At 41.0% G+C, this 15745-nt stretch overlaps 1 protein-coding gene across 12 annotated transcripts in view; it reads left to right on the top strand.

The window, feature by feature from the left end:
* Window positions 1-15745, top strand: part of Oamb (Octopamine receptor in mushroom bodies) — a 148707-nt gene that overhangs the window by 69455 nt on the left and 63507 nt on the right. For 11 of the 12 annotated variants that reach the window (XM_076445191.1, XM_076445180.1, XM_076445192.1 and 8 more), the window contains one exon: window positions 4180-4288. The exons of the other annotated variant lie outside the window; for it this stretch is intronic. The gene's annotated coding sequence lies outside the window, so the exon portion shown is untranslated. The remainder of the gene's footprint in view (window positions 1-4179; window positions 4289-15745) is intronic. 12 annotated transcript variants of the gene reach the window in all.

Here is a 15745-nt window from a genome sequence, read left to right on the forward strand (position 1 = left end):
ACGTTGTATTTGAATTATATAGTAATTGAATTACGTTGTATTTGAATTATATAGTAATTCATTTACGACGTAATTCAATTCCGTAATTACGTAATTCAATTACGCAATTGAATTACAATGTAATTGAATTAGCACAACTCTGGTTTCACCACCGGGTCGCCACTAGATAGGAATTCGTGAACTAGCCGATGCCTGTTTCATCATCGGTTGTCACTAGGATTTCGGAAAGAGGTAAGGTATTAGGAAGTTCAGCTCTCTCGTAACTTTATACGTATAGAATTGTTGATCAGCCTCGAGCGGTAAAGGTTTATCGATATGAGTGAAATGCTAGCTACTGGAGTTTAAAGAATGTAGAAAAGATATTGAAGACTCTCAATAATCTAATATAAAGAGTACAATATATTCTTTAGATAAATGGTAATACACATGTAGCGTGTCGTATGTGTACTCGGTTTTCACGCACTGAGAAATGCGGGGGTAAATGAAATGACTTGCCTTTGAAACCGCGTTTCGAAACTTCTTTCAAGCTGAAACGATCGAAAGGGAATCAGACCCAATCTCACTAGACGCGTACAGATTCGTGTTCAGTCTTTAACTAAGCCCATGGTGGCCAAGCTCGAGCCCTTTATATACTAATGAAATTGCTCAGAAAATGGTAGTGGGGGTAAACGGAAATTTGGAAGATTGTCTATGTTTCCCAGATGTATGCACTTTCCCATAAGGGGAAAAACTATTTATTTGGGCATGCGAGCTGGACACGTGGTTTCAAGAAGGGAGCAAAAGCCTCCGTACGTAACACACGAGACGAAACGAGACGAGACGAGACGGGACACGGCGGGTTTGGAAACTGCGCAATTTTTCCAGGAGACCGATTTACTGCATCAATGAACCACGTGTCGTAGATCCTGGTGTCGAGAGCTCGCGTAATTTGAAAATGTCACGGGAGCATAGCGGAGCAACGCCGCCCACGCGGTACGCGCGCTCTGACCCCGTGACATAACCCAGACATCATACAGCGGGAAAGTTTAATAAAATACGGTCTAACGAAAAAAAAAAAAGAAAAACGAAGAAAAGAACACAGGATTCTGGCTCGTTCGCAGTCGAGTCATTAGCTGCCGCCCACGCGGTGGTTCGTATATTGCGCGAACACTCGCGGCGAACGGTCGGCAGAAATTAAAATGCAATCGATTTACAGCAAGCTGCGTCCGCGTCCCGGTGACTTATGGCTGCGAAATGTTAGGTGGCCGTGAACCAGAGTTGGGCAAAATGTAATTTCAATTACAGTTACAATTACTTGCCAATTACTGTAATTTGGAATTGCAGAAATACAATTACAATTACATGTAATTGTAATTGGAATTGCAATTACTTGACGAATCACTGTAATTGTAATTGGAATTGCAATTACTTGACGGATCACTGTAATTGTAATTGTGGTCCGCAATTACAATTACTGGTTGAGCGAAAGTAATTGCAATTACAAGACTTACAAGTAATTGCAGCTACCAGCCACAATTACTTGTAACTGCTACTAACAATTACAGTTACAATTACATGTCATTGGAATTGGAATTGCAGAAATACAATTACAATTACATGTAATTGTAATTGAAGATGTAATTAATTACTCATGTAATTAATTCCTGCCCAACTCTGCCGTGAACCCGGTGCACCGAGAATTTTACCAGCGACAACGGTGTCCCGTTCATTTGATCAGGCGATTATGGAATCGTTGTGAAAGCGAAGCTTTAACCTTAAATTGCATTCTTTTCAAACAAGTACTTATATTTTTCTGACATAATTACATCGTATACGAAAAGAATCTTGACGTTTGAACCGTGCTAACTTTGCGAAACGAAGTCGTATAATAATCTACCGAAGCTCGTTTTGTAAAACGAGCCTGTAGAGCGAAATTCCCCACAATTTTCTTCTATCAAACGATATTCTACGAAGCATGCGAGGGAGTTTGGAGTTGTCGATGTCAACATCGACGACGGGCTGGAGTCCCGAGAGACGTCAGAGGGTGAAAAAAGCAAAAAAGATCGAGCGATACACGCGCGGGCGTAAACATTCTTGATCGACGCAGAGAACCGATTGGAAATTCCGCGTAGGTAAATTCCCTCGTTCCTCTAATTTACGAGGCCGTTGGCAGCCATCGAGAAGGGAAGAGTTTACGGAACGTGTCTTTTGATTTCTCCCCCGTTGAGTCGCGTCGCGTCGTGCGCCGAGCGTCCTCCGTAGAGCTCCGTCTATTTCCTGTCCAATTTCCGTTTCCTTGTTTGCCGTCGCCGTTCGATAAATATTTTACGTGTTGTCGATACTGGGGCCAAGCGTATCCGCGGCGATTGTCTTCGGCGCGGCGTTCCGTCGGAAAGAACCTGCTGAACAGAGGAATACTCTCGCTCTCTCTCTCTCTCTCTCTCTCTCTCTTGGTCCTGATTTTTCACATCGGAAAACAATGGATCGGGACTTCGAACGCAAGAAACTCTACTGCACAGACGTAGCTTGATTTTGCTTTCATAGTTTTGTATTTTTCGATTAAAGATCCGTATCATTGTTTTCTGCAGGATCGCGGGAAAGATTGTTTAGCGTTTTCAACAATTAGCAGGGGCCCGTAGATCAGCAGAAAGTCAATGGAGCATCGTGAAAGCTGCTCGCAGCGTCATCTCCGATTAATAACGACGATAAAAATCCATTGTTCCCGGGGGGGGTTCGTGACTCTCTATTGAAAATCGGAGTCATCGTCGCACAATGATTTTCTATTTTCGTCCGTGAGGGTAGAAACGTGGAATGGGGGTTGGTGGGGGAAACGGTCGAGTCTCTTCGGGCCACTTCGACCAGGCCGAAGGACACTGGAGTACTACTTCCGTAGGCAGTTTCTTAAAGAGGGAAACTAATTGGTTATAAAATGGCCACCCACGACTTGGCCTTGCAAAGTCGCGTGCTAAGCACCCTCGATTTCCAACCCCTTCGCACGATAAAAACCGAACGAACTCGTACCTCGCTCTGGAAACACCTGAATTAGGCTCCTAACGCTGTGGTCTATTCGATGGTACACTTCGATCTTCTAGTCCAGTCGGCAGGTCGAAAAAAAAGTATTCCGAACTTAATGAAAATTTGTCACGTCATTTAGGGGTACTATGGGGTGGCGAATCTCAGTTTTCGACCTCGAGGACCCTGTGCTAACTTTGGGAGGGGGAAAAAACCACGATTTTTATTACCTTGTTTTGGTTTTTCGGCTATTACTCAAAAACTGTGGGTCCTCAGAACTTCTGTTTTTCATTTTTGGAAAGAGCATTAATTTCCTTCAAATTTCACCCGGTTAATCTTTTGTTTTGACCCAATAGGCACCGAGAGACAGGCGTTCAAAATTAGGAAATGTTTCTCAAAATGACATTTTGAGCCACGCATTGTGACATTTAGCGGGAAATTGCAAGTTTTTCGCTCATAACTTTAGTTCTTCAACATATCTATATATAATCTTCATACTACGGATACCCCTTACATTTTCACTTTTAACTGGGGAGGACAGCACAATTTATTTACTTCAACCGAGTGGATTCAAGCCTTTTTATATTTTTGTTGGTGTTATGTTTAATAGCAATATAGATATTAATAATAAAAAAAACATCCATGATCGGGCCCCGCCGTCGTTTTTTTCAGTTTTTGAGTAATAGGCGAAAAACCAAAACAAGGTAATAAGAATATGTGAAATGAAGAAATGAAGTGTCAAAATTTGATTAAGTTCGGAATACTTTCCAGGTAAAAGTACCTGGCGACTGGACTATTCCGTTTGTTATCGATGTCGGGAATTGTGTGTATTTGTTCATCCCTTAGATCAAACAATTCACGAATTATTTTCGTACTGTCGTAAAAGAACGATCGATACAAATCGCTGATGAAATTCTGAAATAAAGTTGTCGTGACTTGACTTTTGTGCTGAAAGTATTGTGGAAGAGAATTAATTTCCATCTTCGTTTCAACATTTGCCGAAATTATCGCGAGTGAAAGTCGACGGATAAGCTACGGATCAATCGTCCACGATTGAAACGGCCGAATAGAGTGAGAGAGGAGAGAGAGAGAGAGAGAGCTTGCAGGGGTCGCCAGAGCTTAAAGAAGCGAACCCCCTCGGAGGAATTGAATTTTTCGATTTAATCAGATCTCTTAACCTTCTTTCAGATTCCTGACCGCTCGACGAAAAAAAAGCCATAGACCATTTCGCCCGATCGTCCAAGGATTATCGTGTCCTGTCATCCCGGGGATTCGATTTTAATGAAAGCTTTTCACGGTAAGTCCCTTCGCGATACCAATTCGTTGGTATCGATCGATGAATTCTCTCCAGCCAATAATCGACCGTAAGGTTTCAGTGTTGTGTGATCTAATCCAAATCCTGTGGATCCATTAATCACTGCTTTATCTTAATGGTCTCACCTTTAAACAGTTTTATTAAAATCTTGTATTGATCATTTAGCAAGCCGAAACGATACAACCGTCTTTTTAAGGATGTTCTGGAGGTACAATGGGAGACAAAAGTACAAGAAACTCGAAATCCATCAATATATTGGCAATGACAGCCATTCATGAGTATATTTCGCATTAAAAAATAGAATAATTTATAAAGCTTCCGTTTATAATTACACTTTCCAACGAATTTCAACTTTTTTTTATGTTCCCTAATTACTATTGGGTCCTACTTATAGAGTTTTTGCGCTGATTCCGAATCTGTTTGTAATTTTTCTCCTATACGCACAGTTTTTGAGGAACATGGCTTTGAAAAACAACATATTTTTCAACTTTAAACAAATATTGTGTGATGTTATTATAAAAGATATTGAATTGTTCTTTGCAGGAAAAGATTCTGTAGACTTTCCGATTCGAACGATAAATCTCTCAATATTTACGAAAATCTGTCAGTGGCGGCCATCTTGTGATATCATGCTTGCTTCGGATGCCTCGTGATAGGCGGTGTGTCTGCCGAATATTACAAATTATTTCTCTATAACGTAAAAATATGCATTCTGGGCACCGGACGCGTCTAGATTTGACTTTTAGGAATCACAATTGACCGCCTCTGAACTCCTCATTGCAGTGTTGAAGCGTCAGTTTGTATTCTCGTGAACCTTGTAATTTCATATACATATGTACGTACAGTGGGTGTACAAAGTATTCGTACACTTTTTAAAAACTAATAACTTTTTTATAATTGTACCAAACGACCTGATTTTTTATAATCAATTAGAAGCATTAGTTTACGAACTGATATGCAAAAAAGATTTTCCAAAAATTACAATTTACAAGATTGCATACGAAAATAGAAAAGGCATTTTTCGAAACTTTTTTATTTGGGCCCTTAATGAAAAATTAAAATATATGTTTTCTAGATCTATGTTCTTTTATACGCATATTGAACATTTCATCGAAATCGATTGACGCAGGTAAAAACAACAGGCATCGAAAGATGTACGATTCTGTGGATTTCAAGCAGAAACTGATCAAAAGTTGTGTGAAACTACGATTTTCACCATTTTTAACCGCTTGTAGCTCGTGTGTATGTTAATCGATTTCAATGAAACTTCCAGCATGCGTATAACTAACGTAGATCTACAAAACATATCTTTTAAATTTTCATTAAGGACCCAAATAAAAAAGTTTTAAAAACTGCCTTTTTTTTTATTTTTGCATTTAACCTTGTAAATTATAATTTTTGGAAAATCTTTCCCGCATATCATTTTGTAAACCAAAGCTTCTAATTGATTATGAAAAATCAGGTCGTTTGGTACAATTACAAAAAAGTTATTAGTTTTTAAAAAGTGTACGAACACTTTGTACACCCACTGTATATGCGGATTTAGCGATGGGTGCGTGTGCCCGCACACTTTTGCACGGCCGTTTGCATTTAGTTTATTCAGTTGTTTAGGTAAATGTATAAAATCCACAGTTTAACGATACAATTTGTAGGGAATTACACGTATTGATAAACATGTAATATGTATTAGTATGAGCGCCTTAGTTAGAGTGGGGTTAGGAATACCGGCATCCGGCACGATTCCGCAGTCGCTCCGCAGTCGTTAAAGAGTAAACACAAATCGTCTTATGTATTCACCAGTTATATATAATTATATTACTTTGTCTCAATTATATTGAATAAACATATTAAATATTCTATAGCACATTAAATATTAGGTTGTCCCAAAAGTTCCTTCCGGAATGTGTTTTTCTAATGTCGCTAAATAAATACAAACAATACGATAATCTATTATGTTAATATTTTAGTGCTTCTTAATATGAATTTGCATTATGTGCATGCATCGAAAACCAACTTTTGGGACAACCTAATATTTATTTAGCAATATTAAAGGATCACATTCCGGAAGGAACTTTTGGGACAACCTAATACAACACAATTTATCCTAATGATTACTGTGTTGCATTACCCGCGTCGATATTATTTTAGGTTTCACGAGAAATTGAGAAATGCTGGAACAGTAGATGTGGATCGAGTAATGAGATTGAATAATGGTGTGTACGGTGTTGGATACACTAGTTCGCGAACCGTTCATGGAACAGAGATCTTTATTTGAGAAGAAAAGCCTCGCTGAATGAGCTTCCTCGTCGCAGTTAAAGAGTAAACACAAATCGTCTTATGTATTCACCAGTTATATATAATTATATTACTTTGTCTCAATTATATTGAATAAACATATTAAATATTCTATAGCACATTAAATACAACACAATTTATCCTAATGATTACTGTGTTGCATTACCCGCGTCGATATTATTTTAGGTTTCACGAGAAATTGAGAAATGCTGGAACAGTAGATGTGGATCGAGTAATGAGATTGAATAATGGTGTGTATGGTGTTGGATACACTAGTTCGCGAACCGTTCATGGAACAGAGATCTTTATTTGAGAAGAAAAGCCTCGCTTAATGAGCTTCCTCGTCGCATAATGCGATTGCGGTTGTATTAAAAGTGCTGTTGATTCGACGCCGCTTCATCAATGCCCGACTCGTATCACTTAATCCTGGAATAATTGGCAGCGGATAGAATTGTACCGCGTATTATGTAAAACAACGCGCGTTGCTAATGCATCGATTCGTTCGTTATCGCTGCACGATCGCGGTAAGTCAAGTGGCAATCTAAAATACCTTGGTATCTCGCATCGGATTAAAATCAATTTGGAAAACTGTCGCATCAAACGTATTAATCAATTTATTCGCGAATTCTCTCGCGAATGAAAATTATACATCTCGTATTCTAAGGGAACTTTGGAGAACAAAATCATTCACGAATCGTGAAAAATAATATAGACACACACACACACACTCGATCCTAAATAACATCGTAAAACTTCTCCCCTCTTTTTCTATCTTGACAATTTTTCCGTCCCACGTTTTAGAAAATCGCCAAGAGCCTCGCAACATATTCTTCTTCCCGCTGTTCCATTAAATTTAATGAATGTAATCACCCGCCGAGTGGAGATTAATTATATTAACGGTTGATTAAATTGGTCACGGCCCGGTCGTATCGGTCGGAACGGCCGAGCTGTATTTCCCGCGCCCTAAATCAATCAAGAAATTACAGTCGTCGAATTGTTATAGCGATCGGAAATCAGAGAAATAATTAAAACTTTGTTACGTTTCTTAATACATATTGTAAATGCGGTGCACTACCGGTGTGAATCGGTTTATATATTACGATATAATAAATACGATATATGTATCCGTTGAAAATGAAATGTACATGGACGCTTGTTAATCCGCATGTTCAATCCGGCCGTTTCGAAGAGAAAAATCATTTCTCGTACTGCGGCATCGGTACAGTTGGTATTTACAATTTTCGATTTACAATTACGATTTTCGAGCTCGGGGCGCTCTTCTCCCTCCAGCGCAGCGGGGAGGAGAACATCTGTAGGAATGCATCTCCAGGGATTATGAGATATTATTCGAAAGAGGATATGGACTGAACTCGTCTGATCTTCCTGGGAGATTAAAGTTCCTCGGAGCTGTATCGGAAATATTTCCCATCCCGTTTCTCGTATGTAAAAGTATACTGCGCAGTGTGCAGCAATTTTCTCAAACCAATTTCTTTAAACAATTCAACCCTCCAACATCTTTTCCATCGAGCAAATTGATTTCCAGAAAATGTCTGTGCTTGAAACAAAGAATCCTTCGTTCTTCGTTCTTCGTTTATAATTGGAAGGTGACTACATCGTTTACGAAGAAAATGCCGCGAATCTTGTGTTACGTCCCGGAGTCTGACTTTCGCGAAACTATTGTTCCGCGACCCATTCCCCTTACTGGACGATAAAATGCGATACAACCTTTTGTCCACGCGGCACGTTACGTCCGACGTCTGACTGGGAACCACGACTTTCGCGAACATGCGTATTCTACTTAACGCTTACAGTAGATTCGCCCAAAGCGGCGGACGATAGCAGAGATAACTGAGACGACGCACAGTGGTCTAAACGGGCGATTTAGCTGGACAAACCCCAAAAAATGGAAATCCGGCAGGAAAATTTCCCGCTTCGGTAAATGAGAGGTAAGGTACCAGGTAAGATGAACCACTGTGTGTGTGTGTGCTGGTTTTTCCCTTTTTATCACCCCATAATAAAATATACCCCCACGAACAAAACATATATTTTAAATTTTCATTAGGGACCCAAATAAAAGAGTTTCAGAAAATGCCTTTTTTATTTTTGCATGTAACCTTGTAAATTAAAGATTTCTGGAAAATCTTCTTTGCATATCATTTCGTAAACCAATGCTTCTAATCGATTATAAAAAATCAGGTCGTTTGGTACAATTATAAAAAAGTTATTAGTTTTTAAAAGGTGTACGAACACTTTGTACACCCACTGTACAAGGGTTAAGATAAGAATGGGTGTATGGTATGAGGTGAGAATCGGATGTGATGATCGGAGCGAAGTATGACTACTTATAACTATTGAATATTATTAATAATTACGGTTACAGTATCCCACTCTTATTAACTATGCTTATAACCTATGGCAACACGTCAGCAGACGTGACAGCTTGTTTAAAAAAAAGAAAATGTTTGGTATAGTACGATTGTTCCGTTGGAAAGTTTCGTCAGTTTCGCGACAGATTCGTCCAGTTTGCAACAAGATCATGGAAGCAGGTGGTTCTCGCGATTCCTCGAAGATCGGCGAGATCCTCGCTCGCGCAACAATTTACGGATTGTTTTGGGCGCGTTTCGAGCGGCAGCCTGCAATTCAATTAACCCAATTGACTCGAGATAGCCGGTACGTGGTCCTAACACGGGACCTCGCTCGAATGTCAATATTTGTCAATGGCCAAACGGCAATGGGCGCCTAGTGATTGCACGTGCGTGCGCCGCGCCGCGCCGCGCCGTTAAGCTTGAATTCGTACGCGGATAACCGAGGAAAAATTTCGATACCCCCCCGCGTCCTTTGAATATCGCTGAAACCAGCTACCGACTTCGCGAGGTTAAACTGCGCGGGATATAATACTAAACAAATACATACACAGCAACAGCGGCCGATTGCTCGAATTTGTACGTGTCGCGTCGCACGTTATCTGTCAGAAATGGATTGGTATTAATAGTTTCGCGATTATAATTATTTGGAGGAGGACTAGTTCATATATTAATGAGGCAACACTTGGACAATCGAATGGGGGCTTACCGAGCCCTAACATGATTTTCAATCGCTCTTAATCTCTTTTGGAGAGCGCTCTTCGGAGAGCGTGTTAAAGATAACCGCTGAAGTGTGGATCGTAGCAGTTCCGCCGTAAAGATTACTATTTCCTCGGTTGAATCATCGTCCGCGGAAATCGAGCGTGAAAAATTGAAAAGTTCTGCTGCAGGAGGAAGATGGTCGCGACAGGTGTGTGTGTGTGTGTGTGTGCTCCTGACCTTTACGTAATTTCCGGCAAAGTTTCGAATTTTCCGAGCGATTATCTGCCGCGCGAAGGCCGGGGTTCTCCTCGAATTCTTTCATTCGCCACTTGGTGCTTTTCTTTGCTACGCGGTGTGCTCGCATCAAAGTGCGAAAGGAACCTTTTCCAAAGGATAAAGTGAGACAGGGAGCAAGGGGGAGAGAGAGAGACCTTTGCTTCCAGTTCGGCGTCGATTCAACTTGGCGTAATTGAATTACAATGGCTCCGTTGCGGCTTCATTCCGGAATCATTGTTGTGCCGAGTTTAGTTTTCCGGATTGCTGTCCTAAAATCGGAATCGAGTTTTCCCCCCCCGCTGGTAAACTTTTCTAGCCGGCAGCGTTACGAACACACGCTCGCGTAATAACACGCGCTGGATGGTAAATATGTATTATTCTCTGGTAATCTTCTGCCGGCGCATTAGGCGAGCATTGTGCTCCCTGAAGCGCGAGAGACTCCTGCCGCTTCGGTTCGGTTGGGCTTGCGCGTCGCGAGTGAACTGTGTGTTAGGAACTCTTTGCGAATTTTCACCGATTTTCTATTCATACTTATCCGTTGGAAATTCGATTACTCTATTTCAACGGTTTTCCACCTTTATGCTGTTACGCCTCCCTAAAAAAACTGTTGGAAAACTTTATTTTATTAAATAAGATGACTTTGTTTATTCAATGCAAATAAAGTTACACAGTGATATAAACTGTATTGAGAGAGAGAAATAAGGTAAAGCTAATGCTGTAGCGTAAAATATGCTGTGATGTGTTCTGTACAGGAAAAACCTTTGGTCCCTTTTCTTAAGTGGGGGTGTCATAAACCACTTTGGCCAGGCAACGAAATCTCTGCTTTTACGGTCGAAGTCGCACCATAGCCTTGTATAATATTATCGTTGGATTCCAACAAAAACTGTTTTTTCCCCTGTGCCTCCCTATTTATACCCGAATTTGTACTGTTACGTTAAAATGTTATTAAAATGATGTTACGTAAAAATTTTTGCGCCTTCCAGGTTGGAAACCGCTGCTCTATTCTAATTGAAATATTCAACAAAACAAACGTAATATCCACATGATTGTGTTTCGCAGAACGTTTATGTAATTCCTCGTTATCGAATCACAACAATCACGCAAAAACGAATTGAAGCAAACAACTGTTTCGCCCCAATAAATATAATAGGTAAATATAAATTTTCTTTATACAACTGCGCGAATTTCTAAAAATTCGGACAAACAACACGACCGTCCACAAATGCGTTCGTTCGAAACCACGCCAAGTAATCGGAATAAACGCAGCAGTGAAAGCTTTAACAAAATAACGGAAGCGCAGCGTTTGCCGTGGAAGAGCGACAGGGTGGAAACAAGAAATTAGTTACCGGTGAATGAAACTCGTTGCTCAGTTTTTCAGCTAGGCGAGTAATTCGTCTTTTGCCATGAATAACCCCGGAGTGGCAATCACGTGGGAGCGGAGCACAGAAACTTCTCTAAAACGATTACGTGTTCGGAAAAAGCCGTGGTTTGTCGAGCGCCGAAGTCCTGACGGCGGGCGGCGCGGCGACGACGCGAGCGAATGAATAATTCGCCTCATTACACGGGGATGAATGAGAAATCGGTGTCACGACAATCGATAATTAAGCCGGTCTCTCCACACACACACACCCCTCTCCTTCTCCGTTTGCCGGTGATTGTCGACGCCGCGCCGCGCCGGTGTCACGAGAGCAAGGAAGCCGGGCCGGAGACAGGGTCGGGTAGGGAGAGGGTGGGGAGAGAACGACGCGGCTGCTGAATGTCAATGAGGCTTATTAAAGTCAATACCGTGGGCACGGATTGCACTCGGCGCAGCGTGCTCGAACATTACGCGGGACACGTGTATCGAATCGGGCCTTGCAGAATTACGTATCGTTTCTCCTGTATCCTGATATTTTTGTCGATTAAAAGTTTACTCAAATGGATTGCTTCGATTCTGTTAGGTTTTTCGAAAAACCTAATAGGGCAAGTCTCGGGGTATTGTGAGCCACTTTTTTTTTTATTGCCAAAGAACTGCTATTAAATGAAGTTTTTCATCAAATTTCAACGCTAAATGTTGTAGTACGAAGATTTACCTTTCTTTTGGACACAATAGTTTAATCGAATATCTGCAAATTAGATGATTTTAAGACTATTAGAAAAAATTTGCATTTTCTTGAATTTGGAAAATCTCGGGGAATCGTGAGCCACTTGCAAGATCAAATAAAAATTACAATTTTCTAGTAATAAGAAAAAAAGTTAAAAATAACCACAATTAATCTGAAATGCAAAGCTCACAAGTCCAATTTCTTGCGGTCATTCCGGCGCATTCCGAGTGGATGGCACGATCGCAGACGTTGCAATGAATGGTGTTTTGGCGGTTCATCTTTTTCGGCATATTTTCCATGCAAATTATATTATAATAATAATATAATAATATAATAATAATTATTTTTTTTAGCTCGTTAAATGTCAAAAATCGAGTGGCTCACAATTCCCCGAACCCTTATTTTTACAACTTGGCCACAAACCAATAAAACAAACCTCACCTAATTCAAATTTCTTCATTTATTTAGAAAGCTTGAAGTCACGCGAGTATTATAAACACAGTTACCTGCTTAGATCCACAGAAAAATGTAACAATAATAGACCAAACACGAAATGAAAATAATACTTCAAGCGCAGCGAATTTGTATCTGCTAACAGAGCAAAGTAATGATGCGGGTGCGTACGTCAACTGATCGTGGAAATATTACCTTATTATAAGACAACTCAAAAACAGTTGTTCACAGCTGTCATTATTTACCAGTAAAACACAGATGGCACTGGCTCACATTTCCCCCTGGCTCACAATACCCCGACTTCCCCTACATATTAAGATAGTAAGACAAACGATAGCATTTGGAAGGCCTTTCCAGTAACTTCTACCAGTAGCTTTGGTAATTTACTTTGCAACCTAATGGACTCGAAGAACAGTCCTCTAAATCGAGACGTTACGATTGTAACGATTATGCAATTATGCTGTGTAGGAGCCACGACTGCATGCGGATGTTGGCAAAGTCATTTGATTGCTTTGATTATTAGCGAAGATAACTGACTTGAAGAATAACATCTCTGCGTGTGCAGTCGACGCGAACTTTTGACAATACGTTTTGTTGGAAACGAGATCTAGACTGCGGGTGTTTATCGGCATCGACATGTTTGATCAAACTTGAAATAGCTACCACGCGAGAATGGTGGTTAGGCTTTAAGGGACTAAGGGATAGATACCATGAATCTCCTCCACACGGTAGTATTTCGCCCGTTATTCGGGAACCGTACGAAACTCCGTGTGCAAACGGATTGCGTCGATTTCGCGTCGCCTGATCGGCGATCGCTAATATTTCGCAACGTGTTGGGTCTGGCCGGGCTATTCTATTATCCCCCGGAACACAGATTTTCGTTGAGCGTTGACGCGGCAACAAATTCCTCGGATTCCCCGGTAAACCCCGGCCTCCGTTTAATCAGATACGAACGCCATTACGCCTCGTTATCCATCGCGGGTCGGCGTCGGCGTCGCGTCGGCCGGGATAATGCGGCTGGTTCCGCGCGCACAAAAGATCCCGGCCACGTGTAACTATTAACAGTGTATCGCGCGATAAACCGTAACGAAGTCAACGATCCTGATCGCCCCGGTTAATTATCGTTACCATACGCTTTTTACCCTACACCGACATTGTCACGCTCTCCACTCCGCTTCTGTTCGTTCGTCCTCTCTCGTCGACCATCCCCCCTTTGGAAACTAATGGTCAAAACGAAAACGTGATGAACCAACGTGAATGATACGAAATTAGCAGAATAAATACGAAGTTACCGGGACGGACCGGCGCACAGTGGGCCAAACCGACGAAATCTGTGTCAAAATCAAAGAACTTTCGATAGAAATAGAGCGATGAAATTTTTTTTAAATAAAAGCTGAAACTTTGCAGAATATGGAATAATCATGGAGATTGTGGTACGAACGTTTTTTAACGTTGAGAAAATTCGTTGAACTTGCACAATTTCGAGAAAATTGTGGTTTCTCCAATACCACGAGCTGAAAAATTTTTTTTTGAACATGCTGTACTTCATTCCCCGTAGATTTTTCCACGCTGATTTCGAATCTGGTCTCAAAATTTGTCTACGACCTCAGGATATTGCAAAATCGATTTCTTGAAATTCTACATGTTTAACGAATTTTCTCAAGGTTAAAAAACGTTCGTACCATAATCTCCTATTTTTCCCATATTCTGCAAAGTTTCAGCTTTAATTACCTCATTTCTATCGAAAGTTCTTTGATTTCGTCTCCGATTTGTACGAAAGGTCCCACTGTGCGACGTAGACGGATTATTGTTATTACAGTAATATTATTTCCTATCCGGATGGCACACGTGCAACGATTTAACCCGGCCATGGAATCCCGGGCCGGAAGTAATAAGCACGGCTCGTTGGTCAAAAGTGAATTTCGAAATTGAACATGGCTGTTTTTCGAATGCGGCGCGACGCACCCGTGTTGCATTTCGTAAAAATTTCAACTGGCTGCCGTTGGATTGGTTTTCGAAGGACTTTATAGCATCGAATTGCTCCGCGATTTTATGATGGAGGCTGTTTGCACCGTTCGTATAAAACTATACACTCCTCGTCGAAGTGTGCCCGTGCGCCGCGCGCGCGCGTTGCCTATTATTCTGGCCCCATGCTAGACTGCCATTTCATTATACATATTGCTTCGTTGCGCGCTATCGCGTCGGTTATTCTGATCCTGTTTTATGCGTGTTGGAATGCGGATATTTAGGCGAATTCGTGTTGGTTTTTGGGAAGCAAGGTAATTTTGTAATAAAGAAAAACAGGCAGATATCTTTTTAAACGATATTTATGTAGATGCTCTCTCTTCAGAAGTTAGGTTTAGACCAGGGGTCGGCAACCTGCGGCTCTTTGGATGTGAAGCTGCGGCTCTTTAGTTCCATACGCAAATATGATTTATTTTATAAAAAAACAAACATTTAAAAATCGTTCTGAACTGATTAACGAGGATTAGGCACCGATTCTATCTTTCAGCCACTTGTACTCGCTTTTCACCGCACCCCTCCACCGTGACATGAGTCGTCACTGTCGTCAGTCCTTCGGAAGCTCTCGAATGACGCCGTCGTCGGATGTTTCTATGTAGGTTTTAATTCGCTTTCGACGCAAGACAATTTGGCGTCTTCACCAGTGCTTTGGCTGTGACGTATAGTTTGTTGTTTCAAGTAAAAGAGTTAGAAGCGAATTATCTTCTCAAAGTTATATATGTACATATACATATACAATATACATATACATATATTATCTAATTTGTTGTGAAAAACTACTTATATATGAATAAACAGATATTTTTTCTTATGAATAAATTGATTAGTTTTTCTTATCAAAAAACTTTATTTATGCGAGTACTATTTATTGTTGGCAAGAAAAAATTTTGTGGCTCTTTAAAAACTTTGAAATTTCGTAAATTGTAATTTTTGACTCCTCCGACTCAAAAGGTTGCCGACCCCTGGTTTAGACAGATGATGGTCCGGAGCAGTGGCGCACCCAGGATGTAATCTTGGGGGGGGGGGCGAGTTGAACCCAGCCCTAGGTTTTGCGTGATGACCTTTTTTTTAAGCCAAAATATCTATCATCGGTACCCATGGCTATTCCGCGATTTTAATTTTGGAAGCTGAACATTTTTTTCTTGGTGGGGGACTTGGCTCCCTGGCTCCCCCCCTGGGTGCGCCACTGGTCCGGAGCTTGCCGGTACATTTTATACCAAAAACGTGAGTCATTGTCGTCATGC

This window comes from Lasioglossum baleicum, unplaced genomic scaffold (genome assembly GCF_051020765.1).
Source record: "Lasioglossum baleicum unplaced genomic scaffold, iyLasBale1 scaffold0021, whole genome shotgun sequence".
NCBI lineage: Eukaryota > Metazoa > Arthropoda > Insecta > Hymenoptera > Halictidae > Lasioglossum > Lasioglossum baleicum.